This window comes from Protopterus annectens, chromosome 1.part1 (assembly GCF_019279795.1).
Source record: "Protopterus annectens isolate FY-2018-M chromosome 1.part1, PAN1.0, whole genome shotgun sequence".
Classification (NCBI taxonomy): Eukaryota; Metazoa; Chordata; order Ceratodontiformes; family Protopteridae; genus Protopterus; species Protopterus annectens.
In genome coordinates, this window is record NC_056726.1 from 574,244,796 (window position 1) to 574,270,348 (window position 25,553).

At 41.4% G+C, this 25,553-nt stretch overlaps 1 protein-coding gene across 2 annotated transcripts in view; it reads right to left on the reverse strand.

Moving 5' to 3' along the window:
- CCHR1.PART1H5orf34 (chromosome chr1.part1 C5orf34 homolog) overlaps positions 1-25,553 on the reverse strand; it is a 1,113,566-nt gene that overhangs the window by 924,412 nt on the left and 163,601 nt on the right. The gene's annotated exons all lie outside the window — the stretch shown is intronic.

The following is a 25,553-nucleotide window of genomic DNA, read 5'->3' on the forward strand; positions in this document are numbered from 1 at the left end:
AGTTGCACACACAGCCTCCAAGGGAAACAAAACTGGAGAAATAGGTGCAGGTTCTAGAAATTACTTCTGTAACAGCTCATAGTATTTTCTGGACAGAGTTCAAGTGCAAAGCACCACAAAAACCAACTGGTAATAGACAATAAAATCCACGAACTTCAGGCTCCTTCTTTACTTTGAAAACTTTAATTTTAGATTTAACTTTAAAACAGCAAAGAACAAGTAAAACCACAATAAATCAAGCGCTTTCACCCAGGCTCTCCCAGGCTTTTTCAAGACAAGTTATAAGCCATTTTCTTTGACCTTTTATACAGGAATGTTATGTGCAATCATGTGATCAATTAAACATTTAATTATTTAATTGTCACAGTTAGTTAACTCTTTGTTTCCAGAAAAAATACTTTTTAAAAATCTCCTGTGTGCTGATTATGTTGAATACCTGAGTAAATAACTACTAGCAACATACAGTTCTTAGTTTCAATATAACAATAGTTTAGTTTATGGTGTTAAATGGTTAGAAAACCTTTAAGTTGTTTGCATATTTGCATTTTAAGTATAATAATGTGTAAACCTGCCATCAAATTATTACGTTGCAGTAAAATTTCATCTCATATAACAAATGTATAAAAATATTTAAAACATTTAAAATGTAATGACACAAATAAAATAAATATAATAAATGTATAAATAAATATATTGGCTGTTTTAAATACTTAAAAACTCTGTCTCAACAGCCCTGTTAAAATACATATTGAAAATACATGCCATAAATAAGGATTAAAAATATCCATTATCAATACGCTTAGCAAATACCTGTTAAAAATGCGTATAAAAATGCATGTCAAAGAAATACATATTCAAAATACATTAAAAGTATGCATCAAAATACATGTTAAAAATACATGTTAGAAATAATTTGTGTGCAAGTCCAAAATGTGAACAAATAAACATTATAATTAGAGTTGTAATTATAATGTCATCATCTTGTACCAAGTATGTGTGCCGGATCTTGCAGTGTTTGATAGCCATAGCCTCACTCTTCTTATTAAAATACTTGCATGTAAAAAACGTATTTGTAGATTATATACAACTAAATGTAAAAAATTGTTGTGGTAAAAATCTCCACCTAGAACGTTCTTTGAATAGTCTTATAGTATGCTTATGTTATAATTTTGCCCTTCTGAGTTTAAGAGCACTACTCAGACTTATAGTATCATTCAAGCCAGGGGGTCTTGAGGCATCCAATGTTAACTGCCAAAGAAGTTCTTTGTATTCTAGGGAAGATTCCCAATCTCCACCTCTTGGGTTACTCTTCACTTGGTCTAACACTAAAAATTTTAGATCCATCTGATTACAATTTAAAGAATGCCTGTAAAACGCATTTGTTTCCTTTTGCTTGCTTACTTCATAAAGATGTTCATAAATCCTTTTTGCTAGTGTTCTTTCTGTTTTGCCTACATAAAAACTCAGACAATGTTGGCAAATTCCGAGATAAACCACCCCTTTAGTTTTGCAGTTATACTAGGCTAAAGATCCAACATATCTTTTCCTTGATTTAAGGTATAAACCCTTCCTATTCATAACATAAGGACACTGCTTGCATGTTTTGCATTTAAATGTACCACACCTAGATGGTCCTTCATTCTCCTTCACTAACAGATTGGCCTCAAAACAGTCTTTTAAATTCATATTCCTTCTCTTAATAAAATGAGGTTTATTCCCTAAAATTTGTTTGAATTCTTCATTAGATGTTAAAATTGGACAATACTTCTCCACAATCTTCTCTACTGCTGCACTTTCATTACAATTAGTGTGTATAAATGACTTAGTTTGTCCCTTATTGGCATTCTCTACTGTCACTATTTCGTGACTATGGACTTCACCCAGCAGGGGAAAATATTTTACTTTTCTACTAGCTATGACCTCCATGGCTATCGATTCAAACATTTGTGTGGGATAACCTCTTTCCATAAACAATGTTTTTAGGAAGGCAACTTCCTTTTTAAACACTTTTTCTTCTGTGCACATTCTGGAGGCTCTGATCAATTGCCCCTTTATAATCTCTTTCTTTTGGAATAAGGGGTGATAGCTATCAAAGTGTAAGTACGTGTTTGAAAAACTTTCTTTCCTATATATACTAGATTCAGAACACTGTTTTTCAAAATTCTTATACAAGCATACATCTAAGTAGTGCAAACTGTCATCCTTAATGCTGCTCGTGAATTTCAAAAAATTGGTACTTAAATTAATATAGCAAATAAATTTGTGTAATTCCTCTTTACTCCCCTTCCAGAGAATGCAGATGTCATCCAGGTAACGTTGGTAATGAGTTATATTTTTCTTCCATTCTGTGTTGAAAATACAATTTGACTCCCAAAAACCCAATACTATATTAGCATATGCCGAAGCACAGGGGGTGCCCGTTGCTACACCTCTCTTTTGACAAAATAATTCCCCATTGAAAAAAATGAAGTTGTTAGTTAGTATTGTTTCCATAAATTCTACCAGGAGCCCTATTGTGTTTGCTGTTAAACCTGAGTGCCTTGTCAGCATATCATTGAACCATCTAAGCCCTGTCTCGTGTGGTACGCTTGGGAACAACTCGACTACGTCAATTGTAACCAAAAATTGTGTTTCCACGAAATATTCATTTTTGATGCTTCTTAGGAACTCCCATGAGTCCTTACACAAACCCTGCATTGAGTCCACAAACTTCTTAAGTGTAAAATCCACAAATTTTCCCAATGGCTCTGTAATACTCTTTGCACCAGCTACAATGGGTCTAAATTGCAATGTGTCCAGACCCTTGTGTACTTTGGGGATGCCAAAAATAATGGGAGTTGCTGGTTTGTTCACCCATAAATAATTGTATAGTTGTTCATTCATTGCCCCCTGGTATAAATGGTCTTCCAACATATATTTAATTTTAGCATAAGCAACGCTATGCTCATTGATTGAGACACTGTTGTACTGCTCTGTGTCATGTAAGGAAGAATAAATAGAGGCTTCAGAATCATGTTGGTACATGAGTACAACCCCCTTGTCCGTTTCATAACCCTAATACCATCACTATTTAATTTTTTAATTAAACCAAATACTTCTTCAGGAAGGTTGTTATAATGATTTTGTTCTTTCTTATTCTTAATGCCCCTAATTTCTGTTTCAATCATTTCCTCAAATATTTTAAGTGTTGGATGTAGGGGGGGGTTCCACGTACTGGTTCTACACAGTGATTTGTTAGTAATTTCCTTCCCTTTTAGACAAATGTTTAAATTAAGTTGTCTTGTAAACATTTTTAAGTCTAAAATTGTTTTTGGGATGTTAAAAGACCTGGTTGGTACAAAATGCAACCCTTTAGTAAACAATTCAAAATACTTGTCATTTAGAACAGTTTCAGTAAAATTGTAAATTATAAAATTATCCTTCTTTGACACCTTACACAATTCATCACTATTGTTTGTTTCCATGTCCATTGGAACCTCAGCATTCTTCCACTGAAAACACTGGTACATTTTTAAAATAGTCTCACAGAAAGAGAACCCCCACCACCACAGGGAGACTCAGAAACTGAGCTCTCTGAATCGGAATCAGAAATCTGAAGAAAAAACCCTGTATCTGTCCTTTCCTCCTCCAGTTCAGATTCAGAATCATGAATCTCTTCAGGAAAGGAGGTATCCCTTTTTCTTTTACAATAAACTACTCTGAAGGATTAATAGCCCAAATTAAATCCTGAGCAAAACACACTAAACTACTCCTGTCTAAAGAAATTTGAGGAGAAGGAGGAGGAGTTGACACATGTTTAGTTTTCTGTTTCTTTTTTGAAAGGAAAAATGGGATCAGCAGTAATTTCAGTGGCAGCAGCAACTTCCTCAGGGTTGCATACAACATTCTGACATAACAGGGAAACCTTTCCTGTTCCCTCTACCAAGACTGGTAAGACTACCTCTCCCTGCCCACTAAGGAGTCCCCCAACTGCTGCAGAGGATGGGGCTAACAGCTGGTCCATAGTGGCTGTAAAGGCTACACCAGAGGGGTGCAGGATAAAGGATGAGTGGTCTGAGGTACAACTAATGGACACAGCAGAGTCACACACACCTGCAGATGAGACAAATGCTAGCCTGCTGTGATGGCAAAGGCTATTTGCTTATCTTTTTCTTTTTGTGGTTAGGAGGAGGACAGAATGTGGGACCAACAGACTGTTCCACGGTCAAGCTAAAAATGGCGCCTCTTTTCTGTAGAAGACAAGAAGCATATGCTGGTAAAAACTAAAAGTCTTTTAAAAGACTGAAAAAAAACAAAAAAAAATATACTTGTTTCCCACCTTTCTAAGCTAGTATAGTCCAGTTTTCAGGTTAGTGCTGAATTCAGGGCTGTGTTACAAATCTCTGTTTGCGCCCATACCTTACTTGGATAGAAGGAAGTTTCTCTGTTCACCTGTGAGAGAGGGAAGCTTTGAGCAGACTATCTGTCCCTGGAGGAGTGGTTTCAGCCCAGAAATTAGTACTTTATTGGACATTTTGGGTTAATTTCTATCTCTTTCATTTCCCTGCTATAAAACCACATTTGCCTGGTTTTGCGTGCCAGGCAGCGCTGGTTATGTAGGGTATAACTATTCCCGGCTCCACAAATTCTCCTCTTCAATTTTTCCCTTGGAACTAGACAAACTTTCAACTTAAGCACTCAAGCCATTCATTTCTCAGCCCGGCATTTGCTCAAAACTCATAGCAAGCACTTATAAACCCTAGCACTAGACCCCCCCCCCCCATACTGTAAAGAAGGACACGGCTCTCTCTATTTGACCTTACCAGCCATTCAGTAAAACAGTTCACTGTACCTATCCAGGCATGTCCAAAGGGCAGTTTCAGGTGTACTCTCCAGTCCAACTGGTGAATCTGGGCATTTTTAGGTAATGTTACAACTGCCTCATGTACACAGACAAAACACACCTCCTACCACCACACACTAATACATGTGAGAGAAGCAATTATACAGCCAAACTGGAGGCTAAGCTCTCTCAACCTAAGACTGGATCAGACAGTCAAGAGGAGAAGGGAAATATTTGCATCACGCCACCAGTCTTACATAGACCCATTAAACCAGCGCCAGCAAAAAACACACATAAATACACAAAAACATACTCAGAGGCTCTAAATAAAAATCTGCAAAAGCAACAGAGAATTCCAAAGCAGATATCCAAGCAACCTCCACCCCAACACAAACCATGAAACACATGCTTCACAAAACCAGTGTGCCACGCAATCACAGCCTGTAAGGCAAAATAACATACCCAACATACTAGTAACAAGTGACTCTATAGTCAGGCACACTGACGTCCCACTCACTAGGCTGAATAAGGAGAAGGTTACTGTTAGCTCCCTGTTGGGTGCCAGGATCCGCCACACAACACAAGCACTCAGGTCACTCCAGAACAAGTACAAATACGACTGTCATTGTCCATGTTGGTGTGAATTACCTGAGCCGTACATCCCTGGACTACATGAAGAGAGACCAGGAAGAGCTCTCTGATCATGTAGCCCAGGCCAGTATGACCCTGACCCTGAGTAGCATCCTGCCCTCACCAAGAATGATACCACGGTATAAAGAAAAAATTATCAATTAGAACAATTGGCTAAGTTTCTGGTGTCATTCAAAGGTGATGCAGTGTCTGTCCACCTGGGACGACATGCTCGACAAGCCACGCTGCTTGGCTAAAGACAGCTTGCACCTGTCACCCTTAGGCTTTCGAATACTGGCCAAGGCTCTTGCCACCTCCATAGTGCCTTTTTTTTTAGGCAAGGCTCAAAAGACAAACCCACTGCCATAAATAGCACAAATAACAAAAAACTGAGGGTAATGCTACTCAATGCCAGAAGTCTAAACCTCATAATGCATGCACTCAAGGCACTCCTCAGTATGGAGAAAATCGATATATGTGCAGTAACAGAAACCTGGTGTAAGGCTCCATAGAGCACCCCAGCACTACCAGGCTACAACTCATACCATACATTTCGGCCACAGAACCCAGACCGAAATACAAAAGGCGGGGGTGTGTCCATATTCATCAAGGATACCCACACCTCCAGGTTAGTGGCAGAGCATGATGCTTCAGAGATCATCCACGTGCAACTAACAATGGGCAAAACTGCAATTCAAATTGTAGCTTGCTACAGATCACCCACCATGTCCCAGGACCCCTATTCCACATTTCTGGAAACATTAGGAAACTTAAAGGTCCTACCAAACACCCTAATAGTGGGTGATTTCAATTACCCAAACATTAACTGGGAGAACTACTCAAATACTAACTCCCTTGCCCAACATTTCCTAGAATTTATAAACTCAAACGTCTTGGATCAACTGGTCAACACTCCCACCAGAGGACCTGGTCATCACCAACATGGGCGACCGGTGTTCCACACCACAGGTCAACCCCTTGCTGTTTAGATCTGACCATAAACAAATAATTTTGGGCATCCATATTCCGCCCCCACCCCAGGACAAGGAAACCACCATGAAAAACTATTCAAAAGCAAACTTCATGTTATTTAAGACTGAGATGGAAAGTTTCAAAGCCCCCATGCTAAAGGATAATGCTGTCCAAGCTGCAAAATCCTTTACTAATGCATTCTATGGGCACCTACAAGAATGCATGGCTCATGCTATCCCAAGCAAAACCAAGACTCACTCCTCCAAGAAAAAGAAACCAGTCTGGTGGACCACTGCCATAAACAAGCTATACAATAGGAGGAGGAAACGAGTACAGAAAATAGTAAAATCCCAAGAAGGGAAGACATCCCTGATCAGTATCAGCAAGAAACTATGATCCCTCATAAAATCATCCAAGGCGAGCTTCAAAAGAAAAATTGCCAAGGACTCCAAAGATAACCACAAGGCATTCTTTAGCTATGTCAAGAATCTAAGTGGCAATACTCAGATCTGCTTGGAGTTAGTGCAGAATGGCACAAAATACACTGAACTAACCGATATTGCCAACATCCTGGCAGACAGGTTCACTGCAAACATCACCCCCAAAAGGGTCCATAACCATACCAAAAGAATATAGAGCCCCTAAAATCACACACACTCAGGTTAAAACAGCCCTCTCCAAAGCCAAAAACACAGCATCAATGGGACCGGACGGTATCCCAGACTGCGTCCTACACGAGCTCAAAGACGAACTAACCCCTCACCTAAACACACTGTTCAAACTCAGCCTCTCCACAGGCTACGTACCCATAGAGTGGCGCACAGCAACGGTTATTCCACTCCACAAAGGTGGAGCCACAACAGACCCAGGGAACTATCGCCCTATAAGCCTGACTAGCTTGGTCTGCAAAGCTATGGAGCACATCATCATGGAACTCATTAACAGAGACACTGGGAACCTCCAAACACAGGACCCTACCCAGTTCGGCTTTGTTAAGGGCAGATCATGCCTCCTAAACCTGGTGGACTTCTTTGAGACAGTTATCAAGGCTATAAACGAGGGAAAGGTGGTACACACAGCCTACCTAGACCTCGCAAAGGCCTTCGACACCATTCCCCATTCTGGTATTATAGACAAGCTCACCAGCCTAAACACAAACCCCTACCTCATGGGTTGCCAACTGGCTCACGGACAGAACCCACATGGTGAGAGTTGCGGGAGCTAGGTTCGACTCCAAACCGGTTACAAGTGGTGTTCCCCAGAGCTTAGTCCTAGGACCCCTCCTGTTCGGCATATACTTCTCAGAGGTACAGGCAAGCACAGGAGGACTATGGCTCACCAAGTTCGCAGACAATTGCAAACTAGGGGCTATAATTGACTCTCCGGCTGACACAGACATCTTCCAAAAGTGCCACACTGAGAAGGATACCTGGTGTCAAAATCATGGCCTCAAGCTAAATGCCAAAAAGTGCATAGTCATCCACTTTGGAAAAAACAAAGTACTCACAAACTACCACATAGGTGGTAGTCCCCTAAATACGGAAGATGTAATAAGGGATCTGGGGACCCAAGTAGATAGTAATTTCTCCTTTGATAATCACATTGCCAAAGTGGTTAGAAAATCCTTCTATGTGGCCCACCTAATCACAAAAGGGTTCGCATCCAGATCAAAAGAGGTCATTGTGCCCCTCTACTCATCACTCATCAGACCCATCATAGAGTACAACGCCCCATTTGGGATGTACCTTACAAGACACCTGCAACAGCTGGAAAGACCACAAAAGTACCTCACCAAGAGGATCATTGGCATCAAACAGATGCCCTATGCAGCTCGACTGAAGAAACTCCTGCTGTACTCGGTTGCATACCGCCTATTCAGAGGTGATCTCTTCCTGACATACAAGGCCATGTCCAACCCAGAACTGATGGACATGCTCCACGTAAAGAAAACCTTATCTCCTCGAGCCTCACGGTCTAGGGATCTAAACCTCACTACAACAATAAATAGGACGTGCTGGAGGGATAGATTCCTGTCCCAGAGACTTCCCATGCTTTGAAACAAGATTCCAATCTACATTAGGAAAAGCTCCTCACCAACACTCTTCAAGAGAAACCTTGATGAGTGGATGGGAAACAAACATTTACCCCGGTGATCACTTCAGTGGATCTGCTGGACAGAGGCACAGGGAACTAATCTAAGGGGGTGGCAAAAGCCATCACATTCTGGCTAGGCTTATAAATGTCTCCGGGCACATAGCCTAGTACCTACCTATGAACCTAAGTCACTTTCTTTCACAGATAAAACAGAATACAAAGCACTTTAAAACAATTTGCCAAACCGACAAAGAAAAGTAAACGGTTTTCAGTTACTTTAAACAACTTTTCAACTGACAGGAAAAAAGAGCGCTCCCATTTAAAAGTACAGTACAGTCTCATGACATTCCATTAAAACACAAACCATCTAGCTTTAAAATACCTTTCCCCAAACAGTTTTGTATTAATAAACAAAACACTGAAAGGAAGGTTTTTTTCTCCCCAAAGGGAACTTACCTGCAAAGGAACAGCACAAGCCAACCGCCAATCCTAAAAAGCCACAGAGGAGTGTACTTTTGGCGACAGTAAAGTTCTGAAAGAGAAGTTTGGGCACTAAGACCTTCAGTCAGCTCAGTTTGAGCTACCACACACTTTGGGTAGATGGAATGTGCCCTGAAGCTTTGGAAGCAAACTGACTGTTATATCCTTGGCAGGATATAACCTGTATAGCTAAGGCTATTGCAGCAGTGATCAATATAATGCACATCATTGGTGTTCTTAGATTTACTGAATCTGAGTAACACTAGTGTTCCTGAATATGAAGTTCATTTCTGGTACCATACCAGGTAGCCGCAGTGGTACAGTGGTAGCGTTGTTGCCTCACAGCAAGAGGTTCTCCTGTTCGATTCACGGCTGGAATGCCTTCTTTGCGGAGTCTGCATGTCCTCCCCACGGTCGACTGGCCACCAAAAGACATGCATGAATAGGCGTGCCTTCGCTTAAGGTTGGGCGTCGGGCTGGCAACTCGGCACCATAAAAAAAAATCTACTGCCAGTCATTAGCGGACCAGAGTTCCACTGTGGCGACCCCTAACCGGGAAAAGCCGAAAAGACAAACAACCTATGTAACAGCATAAATTTAGAGGAGGACAGTTATTAAAAAAAAAAAAAAAAAAAAAAAAAAAAAGACTGCATACAGGTCAAGACAGAATGGAAGAGGCAGTGTGTTACAACACTGAAAATACTTTCTGTAGGGAGGCAAAATATGCTAAAGAGATGGAACATGTTAAATCTAGTACTCGGCATGAAAGCAGATTTTAAGAGTAGTTCCTACATAAGGTGCTGCATATAGGCTTTGTTCTTGCCCATTACAGGACACTCATAATGCAGTTTACCCTGTAGTCCTTTGTTTCACCAAGCTCATTCCTTAAATGTCAGTTTTAAACCTAAACAAATCACAAAACGGAAAGAAAGCCAAACTATGACATAAAAAATATTTGTTAGTATTGTTATCAATGTCAGAATTCATAGGATCATAGGAAGTTACTAGGCTAATGGCCCTAGGGCCTTTACAAGCCTAGCCAAATTCTACTCTTATTTCCACAATCAGCACCTATTGCCCCATCCAAGAGGGACACAGTTGGAATATCTGGGATGAATTTATGGTTACCCATCCAATTGTCCAGATTGCGTTTGAAGAGGGCCAATGAGGTGCTCTGTTTGAGATGAAGTGGTATCCCATTCGAAAGGTGTCGTAACCTCTGGGAGACAAATCTGTCCCTCCAGCAGATTCTATTAATGTCACATACTAGGTTAAGGTCTTTAGAGCGAGAAACCAGTGTACCATTTGACTTGCAGATATGCAACATTTTCAATAAAGCAGGGTCAAAGATTGTCTTATATGCAAGACATAGATCGCCTCTGAGTAGACTGTAGGTGTCAAAGGAAAAATTTCAAAGACCAATACACGTAAGGTTCAGTTAAGGCACTTTAATTTACTTGCCGCAAGGAGACAAAAACATGCAAATACAAGGATTTGTCTGACTACTAACAGGAAGTATGTTCATTCTTATACTGTTTTACAAGACATGGCCTTCTAAGCTGATGTAATCAAACACAACTTTAAGCATTGTACTACAGCAGATGTTACTCAGATTTTCCGCTGACTTGACTAGATTTGTGAGAAACTTTTCAGAAAAACAACTTGGCCTTGGTGACCAGTAATCTGTTTACAAGCCTCTATTGTACAGTGTTACATTTCAAGGTACTCTTCTAATACAGATACAAGCAAATGTTTATTGCAGTTCATATTTTCAAGCAGGCTTTGTCCTAATTATCTGTTACTTCTACAGCTGTGTATTTTCTCATAGCACAAGCGGAACTCCTTGTCTAGGTTTCATACAAGTAGTATTGTTCTATTCATTATTTTCCCAACGCAAGCAGAAATCATCTGCTTCTCAGTAAATTTCCAAGGCATAAGCAAGATTTTAGCTAACAATACAAGGTCAGAAAGCAACTGCAGTTTGTACAGATTTATGCAGTATGAAATAGAATAAATGTGTTAACTCTTTTAGGCTCTAAATGCACTAAGCATATTACTAATACACACATTAATACATATTTTTCTGACATTTCCCCCCTATTAATACTTTTATTCTACTTTCAAAATAAGCATAAACAGTTTGTTTTCTTCTCCTAACCTCTTCCACTTAGTCAAAAAGTGAATCCCAGCAGCTACCTACTGCAGTAGGTCTCCTTGCAGATTATTTGATATGATGAGTGTGATTCTGTATCATTCACAAAGGTGACTCTTGTATTAGATATACAGGTAATCTGTTCTTTGCACTTCATTATATTTTGGCTAGTGGCTCCTGAGCAGATATGCAGGTCATCTGCTCTTTGCATTTTATTGAGTCAGCAGTAATTGTCTCCCCTAACTTCTATTTGTTCAGCCAATACAGAGGGCTTCACAAGTTTTGCACTGTGTATGGTACACAATGCAAGGTGTCTCACAGGTGTATACCATCTTCCCCTACCTGTTAAGTGGATTATTTCTAAACACTGGAATGCATTAAAAGGACAAGAAACATTGAAAGGCTTAATTACTGATAGACCTATTTTTCTTGACAAGAAAAATGCAAGTAATAAATTGATTTTGGAAAGAAGATTTTCATCAAGGGGTAAGTCAAACATCACCAAACCAAATAGCACATACACATGTTTTGGATGTAGGCAGTGCAGATTTATAGTAAACAGTTACATCCATTTGTGGAAAACAGATATACTGCTAGAACTATAGGAAAAAAAGAAGTTATGTACTCACCATAACATTCCATCTGTGTTGTCTATCTTCATTTATCCTTGATAGATGGGCTCAGTTCCGATATAGGAACCGACTCTGCCGTTACTACAGCTCATGCCAGCCAAAAACTCTTGAGCTTCATCTCTACCCAGAATCCCTCTCTCTCTAAATTATCTCAGATCATGTTTGCAGAAGTAATAGAAACAAATAAACAATGTATACATTTAGATATGTACAATATATATATATATATATATATATATATATATATATATATATATATATTTATTTATTTATGTATAAAATATAGGAAGAAAGAGATGGAAGCCTTATCCACTGTGTTTGAATAACATAACAGTTCAAGAGCATGTGATCCGCTCCACCAAAAAATCTTTGAGGTCGAGGGATGGAGGGGGAGAGTCGAGGGCAAATGAAGATAGACAACACAGATGGAACATTATGGCGAGTGCATATCTTCTTTATCTGATGTTGTCAATCTTCATTTTATCCTTGACAGATGGGACAGAGTCCCCAGCTACCTAAAACCTTGGGTGGACTTGAGGAAGGATATTCCTGAGCACCATTGAGCCAAAGGATGATCTACCCCTAGAGACCAAGTCCAGTTTGCAATGAGTAATAAAGGTATGGCGAAAAGCCCAAGCGGCTGCTGCACATATTTCATCCATTGAAGCTCTAGACTGGAAGACTGCTGAAGTGGCTATAGACCTTGTAGAATGTGCAGGTTTAGGCAAGGTTAATTTAGTTTTATCACAAATGAATGAAATCCAGTTTCTCAGCTACTTAGAGAGGGTAATCTTGCTGACTGCCTTGCCTAACTTTGCACTGGAAAAGGAAACAAACAGTTGACTTGATGGTCTTATATTTTTTGTTCTGTGAAGACAGAAACATATGGACATCTAATAAATGTAGGGCATATTCTCCTCTGTTAGAATGATTAGGGAAGAAGACTGGTAAATTAATAGCTTGGTTAATGTTAACCTCTGATATTACCTTGGGCAGGAAAGGAGGGATTCATTCATAAAGAAACTCTATCCTTATGAAAAACTAGGTAAGGAGGTTCAGATGATAAGGCCTGGATTTCTGAAATTCTTCTGAATGAAGTTATGACTACCAAAAAGAGCGTCTTTCAAGGTAAAAACTGAAGATCGCATTCTGCAGAGGGTTCAAAGGGGGAATGTATTACCGTCTGTAGTACTAAGTTTAGGTCCCAAGGAGGAGTCGGATCTCTGAACAGGGGTTTTAACAAAAGTGTGCCTCTTAAGAATGATTTACAAAGCCTGGGACAGGCTAAAGAATGTTCTTTTAAATCATTGTGAAAATTAGAAATTGCAGCTAATTGCAGTTTGATGGTGGATGGAGAAGGTCCAGCATTGAACAGAGATGCTAAGAAATCTAAAACATGCTCTATTGTAGCAGAAAAAGGATCAATTTGCTTTTCATGGGCCAAACTGTAAATCTCTTCCACTTACTTAAATACAGTTTTCTAGTAGAAGGTTTATGAGCCAACAAAAGGATGTGGCGTACTGGAGAGGAAATATTAGGATGCCTAGCAATTATGGAATTGGAGGAGCCATGCAGTCAGCTTGAAGTTCAAAATGTTTGGGTGAACAAGACCGTCCAGATGGAACAAGAGATCTGGCACTGGGTCCAGAATCCAAGGCTGTTGAATCAAGTAAGGCCAAAGAAAGGGGAACCAAATAGGTCAAGGCCAAAAGAGGGCAATGAGGATTACTGTACTCTTCGACCTGACTGCTTTCTATAGAAATTTGGGAATTAGAGGTTTTGGGGAAATCAGGGTGAAGTAATTGCTGCATTTGTTGTTTAGGGGAGACACAAAAGGTTGACCCCAATGACGGAATATCATTCTCATCACTTCTAGATTGAGAGATCACTCTTGAGGCTGGAGGATACATCTGCTCAGCTTGTTTGCAAACACCATGGAACTCCCCACAATGTGCATTGCTATTAGAAAGAGGTTGGACAAGGTCACCCACTGTCATACTCTGAGGGCTTTTCGACAAAGGTGATAAGAATTGGTTTCTCCCTGCTTGTTGATGTACCAAACCACTGACATATTGACTGCTTGAATTGCAATAGTCGCCTGTGGAAGAGCTGTCTGAAAAGCCTACAAAGCAAAAAGCACTGCTCTTATCTCCAGGACATTGATGTACAAGTTGACCTCTAATGGGGACCAAGTGCCTTGGACTGTCTTGCCAGATAATGCCCCCTCACCCCATCTGGGAGGCATTCGTGGTCACTATGGCCATGGGCTCTGGAAGAACAAAGGGACGACCATGGAGACTTTGTTTTGGAGTGTACCCTCCAAACAAAATTATTTTGCAATAGTTGGTGATCAGGATTTGGTGTGACAGTGGGTGGTGAAGGACAGACCACTAGGAAGCTAGTAGCCATTGCAGAATTCTCATATGTAACCTGGCTAACAGTACTAGACTTATAAAAGTTGCCATGGATCTTAAGAGCTTGCAAGACTAATCGTGCCAGAACCTTCTTTCTGTGAATTAACTTTTGAACCTGAACCACAATTCTCTGCTGACGTTCTAGAGGAAGAGATGATGTCTTTGTTCGAGTATTCAGTACTGCCACTATGAATTCTAAATTTTGTGTCAGGGTTAAATGTGACTTTTCTAGATTGACAGTAATTCCCAGATGGCCACAAATGCTGAGAGTGTAGTCTCTGGCTGCTATTACTTGACGCCTGGGTGGAAGCAGTTATTAGCCAGTCACCCAAGTACAGAAACACCCAGAATCCTTGCAGTCTCAAGTGAGCTGCTACTACTGCCATGCATTTGGTGAACACTCTGGAGGCTGTAGTGAGACCAAAGGACAATACTCTGACTTGGTAAAGATCAACTCCTAGCTGGAAGCGGAGGAACTTCCTGTAGCATTTGTCCATTGTTATGTGGTAATATGCATCCTGGAGATCTACTGAGCACATCCAGTCAACTTTCTTTAGAAAGGGAAAAACTGACTGTAACGTGACCATTCGGAACTTTGTTTGCTGAACAGACTTGTTCAGCATGCTGAGATCCAAAATCACTTTCCAGTCCTCTGTCTTTTTTGGCACTAAAAAGAATCTTGAGTAGGTTCTGGATCCTTAATGGTCTGGCAGGTCTTCTTGGACAACTCTTTTGTCCAGTAGTTTTTGAATTTCTTACACTGCTGAATCCCTCTGATTAGGTGGAACATCTGGGATTTTCTTGTATACAGGGGGAGGATGAGAAAAGGGAATGATATATTCTCTGGATATGATCCATTGCACCTTTTGCAGTCTTTTGTTAAGTTTAGCCAGGCATTTAGGTGGAAGGATAAACATCCCCTGATTGCCTCCAGAGGAAGACAATCAAACTTCCCTTCAGGAATGCTGAAAAGGCTTGCCTGGGAAGGAATCCCTGAAACCCTGGTTTTGCAGACCACCTCTGCCACAAGGATGGCATCTTCCATTTTGGTTCCCCACTCTCTCCCTGGCAGAACTCCCTCCATGTGTGTCTTGGAAATGCCCTTGGAATTTTGGAACCACATTTTTCCACCACTCATCTGGTCCTAGAAAAGGACATTTGGGGGGAGGGGTGGAGAAACGTACACCCAACAGCAGAAAGGGTCTTACCATAAATCTCCCACCTGGATAAAGTCGCTTTTACTTTAGGGACAAAAAAGCATGTTCCATCAAAAGGAAAATTGATGAAAGAAGGCTTGAATGGTTCCATAAAGTCACACAGGCGCATCCAGCAGTGTCTCCTTATGGCTACGCCTGTACCCACTGCTCTAGACATCCCCTCGGCTGTATGAGCGATCAGCCTCATGAATGAATTGGACAAAGACTGCAGTGTGGCTAACTGGGAAGCCACTTTCTCTTGGATTCCTTCAGCTACAGCTCCTGCCAGGGTGTCTGACAACTCTTTAACGAGATCCCATTGGAGACTGGTAAAATGTGCCAAAAAATTCAGACACATTATGGCGAAGGTCGATGAAGCATAGGCCTGCTTCCCAAATCTGTCCATAGCCAGAAACTCCCTGCTGGGTGGATGGACAGAGAAACCCTCCTCAGCAAGTTCCTTTTTAGTGGCTACAGCTACGACCATAGCATATACAGCCAACCCCTTAGCTCAAAACTGTTCATCTTCAGGAGCAGAAAGTATCTTACCAGGTCTTTTGGGGATGGGCTTGATGGTGTCTGAAGCCTTCCAAGCCTGCTGTGAAGCCAGCTGAATGAGTTAATCACTGGGTGGTGTCATCCAAGAGGTAGACAGGTAGGTGCTGAAAGCCTGCAGGTAAAAAGATTCTGCAGAGGAAGGGTTGTGGGACTTCCAGCCACCCCTCTGTTTTAAAATTTCCAGGATGTCTCCAAATGAGATATCTTTAGGAGGTGACCATGGAGAACCTAAACCCCTCATCAAAATCTGTATCTTCGGTGACTGATTCCTGGGGAGGAATCCAAGCGCTTCTTCTTCATTTCTTTTTCTGAGGGACCTTCTCAGGGGGATAACTTGGGGAAGTATCAGAAGATCACAGTACCTGTGCTTGTGACACCTGAGGCTTCAGCACCTGCTGTCCTAGTGAAGAAGCAGGAGGAATAACTGAACCAGAGGGAGGTACCTGTTCCGAGGGGGAATATATATATATATATATATATATATATATATATATATATATATATATATGACCCCAAAAACAGGAGAAACAAACTGAGTCAAGGAACTCCTGAAAGGTGTAAAGATAACCACCAGGTCCAATAGGAGTCCTTGAATGGGGGAAGGAGGGAGGGTTCGTAAGAATGAATGTCGAGATGGACAACAAACATGGAACGTTATGGTGAGTACATAACTTCTTTATGTTATGTTGTCCTATCTCCCCTTCATTCTTACTTGGATGGGACAGCATCCCTAGCACCTTTTCCCCAAGGTGTCTCACAAGAGTACACCTTTAAGCACAGTGGAACCAAAAGAGGCCCTGTCCCTGGAGGCAAACTCCACTTTGTAATGAGTGCTAAATGTATGAAGATTGTCCCATGTAGCTGCAGCACAAATACTGTCCATAAAAATTCTGGCCTGAAAAGCAGATGATGTAGCTAGTGCTTTAGCTGAATGACCCCTAACTTTGAATGGTAGTTCTCTATTATTGGAGGTATAGATAAAGGTGATACAATTCGAGAGCCAGTTAGAAAGGGTAACTTTAGAAACTGGCATACCCATTTTTGCCTGAGAGAAGGAGATGAATTGGTCAGATTTCCTGAAATTATTTAGTCTTATACAAATAGAATCTGAGTTGTCTATGCACGTCCAGCTGATGGAGTTTATATTCTGCCTTGTTGCTATGGTTGGGAAAGAACACCAGAAGCTCAATGGATTGATTAATATTGGCTTGAGAGCAAACCGTAGATACAAAGGATGGATTCGTTCGTAATGATACCCTGTCCTTGTGAAAAATCAGATATGGTGGTTTGATAAATAATGCTTGCAACTCTGAGACCCTTCTGGCAGATGTCACAGCATCAAGAAAAATGGTCTTCCAGGAAAGAAATTTGAGGTCACAAGATGAAGAAGGTTCAAACGGTGGCAATGTAAGTTGAGATAGGACAAAATTAAAATCCCAAGGAGGAAATAGTTCATTAAAGGGAGGTCTCAATAAGGAGGCACCTTTCAAAAAAAGCTTTACACAACCTGCGTGACATTAACTTAGAAGAATGGTCACCAATGTGGAAATTTGCAATTGCAGCCAGCTGTACTCTAATGGTTGATGCAGCCGAACCTTGTTGGAAGAGTTTCGCCAGGAATTCTAGAATGGATTGAATAGGCACAGAAAAATGGTCAATGTTTCTATCTTGTGCCTAGTGAGAAAATCTTTTCCATTTACTAGAATATAGTCTTCTAGTAGAAGCTTTATGAGAGGACACCAGTAAGTGCTTAAATGTTGGAGTGAAAGTTTAAAACCTGACTAAACTGGGAAGTGGAGCAGCCACACTGTCAAGTTGAGGGTGTGGAGAGAAGGATGAAGTGTACCTGACATATGTGTTAGCAGGTCTGGAACTGGGTCCACAGTCCAAGGCTTCTCCTGAAGATGAGGCCAAAGGAAGGGGAACCAAATTGGATGCGGCCAATATGGGGCAATGAGAATCATCCTGCTTCCCAAGGATTTTGCTTTATGGATGACTTTGGGTATAAGGGGAAACAGAGGAAAGGCATAAAGAAGTCCCGAGGGCCAATCATGTACAAGTGCGTCTCTCGGTGTCTCCCCCGGCAGGGGGAATTAGCTGCTGCACATGGCATCCATGGGAGTGGCAAAAAGATTGCAGCAAGGCTGACCCCATTTTCGGAACATCTTTTCCACTATGTTCTGGTTCAGAGACCACATCAATATTGCCCTGCTCAGCTTGTCTGCTATCACGTTGAACTTCTCCGGGATGTGCATTGCTACTAGAAAGCGGTGGGAAGAAATTCCCCATTGCCAAACTGTTAGGGCCTCACGAAAAAGAGGATAAGATTTGGTTCCCCCTTGCTTGTTTATGTACCAAACCACAGACATATTGTCTGACTGTACAGTAATCATCCCTAAAGGAAGAGTGTCGTGGAGTGTTTGCAACGCCAGAAGCACTGCTCTCATCTCTAGGACATTTATCTGCAAGTGGGCCTCATGTTCCTGCCACATACCTTGGACCTTTCGTTCCAGATAATGCCCCCCCACCCTATCTGGGAAGTGTCCGTGGTCACTGTAGCAATTGATTGTCGTGGAACAAAGGGTCTCCTGACGGTCACATGGCTGGACTGGATCCACCACCGTAAGTCCTTTTTGCATGACTCCGCTATTCTAATGAGGTCAGGCATAGGGAGCTCTTGAAGTAACCATTGAGAGAACAAAAGCCACTGAAGGATTCGCATGTGCATTCTGGTGAGAGGAACTAGTGTTAGGGTGGAAGCCATTGTCCCTAGGAATTTCAGAACTACCTTTGCCTTTACCTTATTCTTGGGGAAAAAGGTGAAGTACTTGCTGCCTGAGGGCTGAAATTCTGTCTGCTGGAAGACGTGCCATCAAGGAAACAGTGCCTAGATCTGCGCCTTTGAAGGTAATATATTGACAGGGTAACAAGGCAGATTTTTGTAAGTTGACCATTATACCTAACTGAGCACAAATTTCCAAAGTCACATCCCTGGCTTGCTGAAGTAAATGCTTGGTGGGGGCAGTTAGGAGCCAGTCGTCGAGATACAGAAACAACTGGAATCCCAGATGCCTCAAGTGAGCCTTGACTACTGCCATACATTTGGTGAACACTCGGGGGCTGCAGTGAGACTAAAGGGCAGAGCTCGGAACTGATAATGACTGGCTCCCAGCAGGAAGCATAAATGACTCCTTGATGCTCTGTCCATTTTTATGTGGTACTCTGCATCTTAGAGGTATATCGAGCACATCCAATCATCTTTCCCTAAGAAGGGAAGTATTGACTGCAGTGTCACCATTCAGAACTTTGACTTCTTGACAGATTCGTTCAACTTGCTTAGGTCTAATATGGGTCTCCAGTCTGCTGTTCTTTTTGGCACCAAAAAGAATCTTGAGTAAGTTCTGAATCCTGTTTGGTCTGTGGGGGCTTCTTGGATGACTCTCTTGTCCAGCAACTTTTGGATTTCTATAGTTGCTTTCTCCCTTAGATGGGTGGAACATCCGGGATTGTTCTGATTTTTGGGACAGGGTGGCAAAAGGGAATGGAACATCCTCTGGATATTATTCTTAGTCCCCACTTGTCTCTTGTGATACTTTGCCAGGCTTCTGGGTACAAAGACAAATGTCCTCCGACTGCCTCCAGAGGAGAGCAGGCGGGCCTCCTTTCAGGAGCACGGATAGGAACGTCCACGAAAGGAATCACGTTCGCCCTGGTTCTGCGGACCCCCTCTGCCTCTATGACGTTTACCATAGTTATCTCGCCCTCTGCCCCTGGCAAAGAATTCACCTTGTGCATCTTGGAAAACTCCCTGGGATCTTTTGAACCACATTTTCCCACTCTTCTGACATTTAGGGTAAGGTCTTGAAGGTACTGAAAAATGTACTCCCAACTGCAGAGAGAGTTTTCCCTTCTTGCTTGCATCTGGTGAGTGTGTCTTTTACTTTGGGTCCAAAGAGTGAGGAACCATCAAAAGGGGCATTAGTTAAGGTAGAATTAAAAGGTTCCACAAAATTGCACAAGCGCATCCAGGAGCGTCTCCTCAAGGGAAACTCCTAAACCCGCTGCCCTGCTCACTCCATCCACTGTGTAAGATATCAGCCTGATGGAGGAGTTGACTATAGAATTTTAAAGTGGATAGCTGGGAAGAGACCTTCTCATTCACCCCCACAGTTAATGTACCTTGTAGAGTATCTCCTAGCTCTTTCAGGAGATCTCTTTGTAGCCTTGTAAAGTGAGTTAGGTAGTTCAGTGATGGGAGTGTAAATGCTACTGATGAAAAGACACGCTTCCCATATCTGTCCATTGTTCGAGAATCTTTGTTCGGAGGATGGACAGATGAGGATGTCTCTGAGAGTTCCTTCTTGGTGGCTGCTGCCACCACCATAGCATCTACAGGTACACCCTTTGTAAGAAAATCCTTTCCGGTAGGGGTTGACAAGAACTTGTTTGGCCTCAGAGGGACTGGTTCCACAGTGTCAGGTGACTCCCACGCTTTTTGACTGACCAAGTCCATTAGTTCATCGAAAGGTGGAGACACCTAGGAGGCTGAAGGTTGAGATCCAAAGGTCTTCAGGTACACCGACTCCTCATCAGAAGAGGCGATGCTTTTCCAGCCGCCTTTCTATTTTAGGATATCTAGGATATCTGCAAATGAGATATCAGAGGACGACCGTGGGGACCCTTCTGACTCCTCGAGGTCAGTGTCTGAAGTAACAGACTCATCAGGGGAGTCTATATGCTTCCTCTTGCAAGCTCTCTTCTGAGGAGGCTCCTCAGAAGGGTATTCTGGGGAGGCCTTGGAAGACAGGGGTTCAACCCAGTGGGAGATCCTGAGGTTCTGGATCTCTGCTGTCCTCTGGATGGGGTGGTGCCGAGACAGTAGCTGGTGCATTAGGAGGATAAATGCCAGTATCCTTATGTAGAGCTGTAGAGGGAGACAGCACACTCCTTATCAGCTCGAAAGCAGACTCCACCGGCTCTGAAAATGTCCCCAGCTCCATAGTGTCAGAGGCTAACATGGGAGCCAAGTTCACCCGAGCCGACGTTCCAAGGGGTAGACTCGGCACCGAAGTTTGGGCCCCAGTATCCCCTTTGGGGCTGGCCGGAGAACCCCAGCTCCCAGACACTCCGGACAACGCAGAGAGAGAGTCAGAGCAGATGTCAGCTCCGTGATCACCGAAGGGGGTTCCGGAACCGATGGTTCTACAGTAAGTGGTACCAAGCACTCAGGCTCCAAGGGTTCAGCTTGGCTCGGAGGAGGAACAACTGTGGATGTAATGGCTTTAGAAGGCTCCGAGACCTGATGGATTGGAGTCGAGAACAATTTGGCTAGTGCGGGCAACTTCAAGAGCCTGCGCACCACCCACTCCACGTCATCATCAGATAGGCTCCTAGTGGACCTGAAGGATAGAGAAGGAGAACGAGACATCTCCAAAATAGGAGATCTCGGAGTAGTGGAGAGCGGTGGAATGTCAGTAGACCGGCTCCGAGACATGGCATCTTGCGGCTCCAAAAACCTTGGGGCCGAAGAACCAGGCTTGTCAATGAGGATAACCTCTGATGATTCTGAGGGCTGTGGAGCCGAGGAGGTAGATGTCTTAGAAATTTTAGACAATTTTTCTGGAGGGTCCAACTGAGCCATACAAACAGGTGATGGTCCTTTAAAAGGTTTGTCCTTCTTTGAAAAGAAGAAGCACTTTGTACAGCTTCCTCAAAGTTTAGCTTCAAGAGCCCCTTGAAAATCAATTTGTTTCTCCTCTCCTGTAACACTCTTGCACTAAAGGAGTGACAGAAAGTACAATCCTCCTGTAAATGAATAGCCCCTAGACAGTATACGCAAATGACATATCCATCAGTAATTGACATCTTTTGTGTGCATTTTTGGCATTTTTTAAAGCCCAAAGAGTCTTTAGATATGATAGAAGAGAGTTCCCAAAAACAAATCATGACTTTTCAAACTATGATATACAACACACACTAACTAAACAACACTGCACTTCTCAGTAAAGATAAATTTGCACTCTAATCTTATAAACACTATACATCTAAGTAAATATAACTAGAGAAACTTTAACAAGAGTAGCACTAGGGCCTCTAACTTAAATGGACCTAGATACCAGGGATAACACACACTAACTACTAAAACTACCAGCCCTCTAACTAAAACGGGCAATTAGCTCTCTAACTTAAACAAGCTAAATATCAACTACTGAAAAAAAGGGAAATAAACAAACATCACTACAATAAACTACGGGATACAACAAGGCCTGTGAAAAAAACAACGGCCAAAAAGCAGCTACCAACAGCAGAAGGAGATAAGATTAGCTACACACTTAATCTAACTATTTAAACAAGCTAGGAAACACTATAAATGCAAAACTACTAGAAATTTTAACTAATAGAGTGAAACAAACAAAAGACTTAGCCATGGCCAATAAGAGCACATCCAACCTCGTAAAGCGGCAAATGAGATCTGGGGAGTTGCACCACTGCATCATGGGATACCTACCTGCCACGAGCCAAGTTTGAGATTTCCAGCTGTGTATTCGGCCAAGTCAGAGCCGGGGATCGGCTCCGAACCCATCCAAGTAAGAATGAAGGCAAGATAGAACAACATAACATCCTCTGCCTTGGCTTTATCTACAGCAGAAACGGCTTCACCAAATGGAGAAGGAAGAAATCATTTTAAAATAAGCTTATCATGCCTTTCCACAAGAACCTGGTGACTAAAGGCGTGACAAATGCTGCAATCTTTCTGTAAGTAGTGAAGGCCAAGAAATACACCCGTAAGAAAATGAAAGTCTGACGAGGGAATTTTATAGTCAAACTTCTGACATTTTATGAAACCACAGGGGCCCTTACCCTTCTTGGCCATGTCAAAGCAAGGAAAGCAACTAAAAAAATAACTAAAGAAATATCACTCCACAAAGAAAGGGAAAGCGACAGCAGAAGGGATATTCTTACTATTTTTTATTTTTATGAAGAAGGAAAAAGAGACTATCAGCGATGATACACAAACATGTACTGGGACGAGAAAAAGACTACAAGGGGGGACCATCAGCGATGATAGTAGGAAACAGACCAAAGTGTACAGGGGGAAAGTATCAACTATGATACTCAGAGGAATACACTAAGTGTAAAAAAAACATGGAAAGGGAAAAAGACAAACTGTAACAAAAAAGACAAAAATTTACTTAAACCTACTAGCGCTTGAGAGTAGTAGCTAAATGAGTCTGTTTTCAGAAAGCTGCAAATGAGTACTGAGGTAATTGACAGAGAGGGATTCTGGGTAGAGGTGAAGTTCGAAAGTTTTTGCTGTTACTACACCTCGCGCCAGCCAGAGTCCATCCCGATATCGGAACCGAACTCATCTGTCAAGGAAAAAATGAAGATCGACAACATCAGATCAGATGCTAGATACCAAAAAGGATTGCAAAAGCATGGTTTACATTGTGAAAATTTCAAGAGGTTCACATTTTTTGTATTAGAAAAAGTTAAGATTGATATTGAGGTGTGTGATGTGTAAGCTGTTCTTGATAGACACAAACATATATCCGTTTAGACTTACTTCCTTTTCTTACCAAGGTCAGAATGACAGTTTAAATAAGACTTTTTTAAAGTTAAAACGATTGCTGTACCAGGCTCAAATGATTTGATGTTTTGTGTCATGTGATTTTTTTATTTTTCTTACTTAACTGTGTATAGTTAAGTTTGTTTTATCTGGTGAATTTGGTTGTATGATTGATAGGCCTACAGCGATTACTTTTACATTAAACAGTGAATTTCTGAGTACTGGTGTATTATATTTATATATCCATATCTACATTTTATATATATATATATATATATATATATATATATATATATATATATATATATTTATCTATAATGTATTACATATATAAATATATACACACACACACACACACACACACACACACACACACACACAAATCTACATATATAGCACACAGTTTAATTTCTTTAATAAGTTTTGAGTAACTGGAATTTGAAACTCTAGGGGATGGAAATGTTGGATCCACATTTTTCAGGTTACCACTGAATCGTTCTTAGATGCAGCTTGGCAAAAGGAATCAAGAAAATCATAGATGCCACAAGACTTAATATACTGAGAAATTCTGTGGTAGTAGCTTGAGACTGGCAAGAAAAGTTTATGAAGACTTCCAGATACAAATCCACCTTCTCTTGAGGAAGGAAAGCCTTCTGCATCACATTGTTTGCCAGACAACCTAGAAACTCAATCCTGTGTGACAGAGGATTTTCAGATATGTATCAGGAATCTCAGATGGTTTAGGAGAGAATTTCTTAAGTACTCCTGACATCTGGGAAAACACTCTGCACAGATAAGCAAGTCATGTAAACAATGTAAAATGTGGATCCCTGCAATCTGCAGGCGACCACTACAGGGGCTAGACACTCAGTCAACACTCTTGATGCAGTTGACAGCCTGCAAGGTAATGCAGGGTACTGATAATGGGATCCAGATACACAAAATCTTAGAAATCTTTAAGTTGCTTGCAAAATGGGAATTTGATGGTAAGCCTCTGTAAGATACACGTTTACCTTAACGCTCAGACCTGCGAGCAAAGCTAATACTGTTTAAAGAGTCAACATCTTGAATTTTAGAATTTTCACAAAAAGATTGAGAAAGGAGAGATCCAAAACTGGTCTCCAATAGTGCTCCTCCATTGGAATCAGAAACATTCAGGAGTAATAAACACTTTTCTATTTGTTCTACAGGAATATGTTCCAAGACTCCTTCTTTAACATGTGTTAGGGCAGTTGAGGAAACAACTTGGATTGGGAGAGTGGGGGGGATCCCTCTGAAGGGGAGGGGGGATTCTATTCATTCCCAAATGTAACCCTCATGGATCACCTTCATAAATCATCTGTCTTGAGACAATCTATTGCCAAAAGGGAGCACTGAGAGTCAGATTCTGTGAAAGGGGAAGAGATACTGGGGCACAAGATGGACAGAAGGTGTCTGGCTTTCTGGCATAGTCACTGAGTCTGGTATCAAACCCCTTTTTTAGGAAAACTACTTGCTTTTTGGAATTTTTATTGGTCTCCTCCTGCCATCTCTTCTTACGTATCTACCTGTTAGCCAAGAATCACCGCTTACTCGTTTCATCTTTTAAAGGAAGTGGAGGGTTTGGAAGGGAAGAACTTGGGAACCTGAAAAATCCTAGAAACTGCCTGCATTAATTTACCCTTCTCATCTTATTGACTGGGGAACTGCACAGCAAAAAGCCCAAATAACACCCCTTAATCAAGGGTGGGGGGATTCAAAATCTCTGACTTTAAATAAACCACTTGAAAGCTTCTGATTACATACCCAAATAATCTTTAAGACTGTAACCAAAGCAGAAGCCCTGGAAACAGTATCAGCACAATCATGCACACTTTTTGAGGCACTGTTAGAAACTTGAGACAGGTTAGAAACAATCTGATTAAAATAAGACCTACTATTTCCAGAAAGATGGGAAGCAGAAAACTCAAACTCTCAAACTATTGGCATATTTCAGCATGAATGTCCACATGTAGCCTTCATAATTATGAATTCTAAAGGCTAGATTAGAGGAA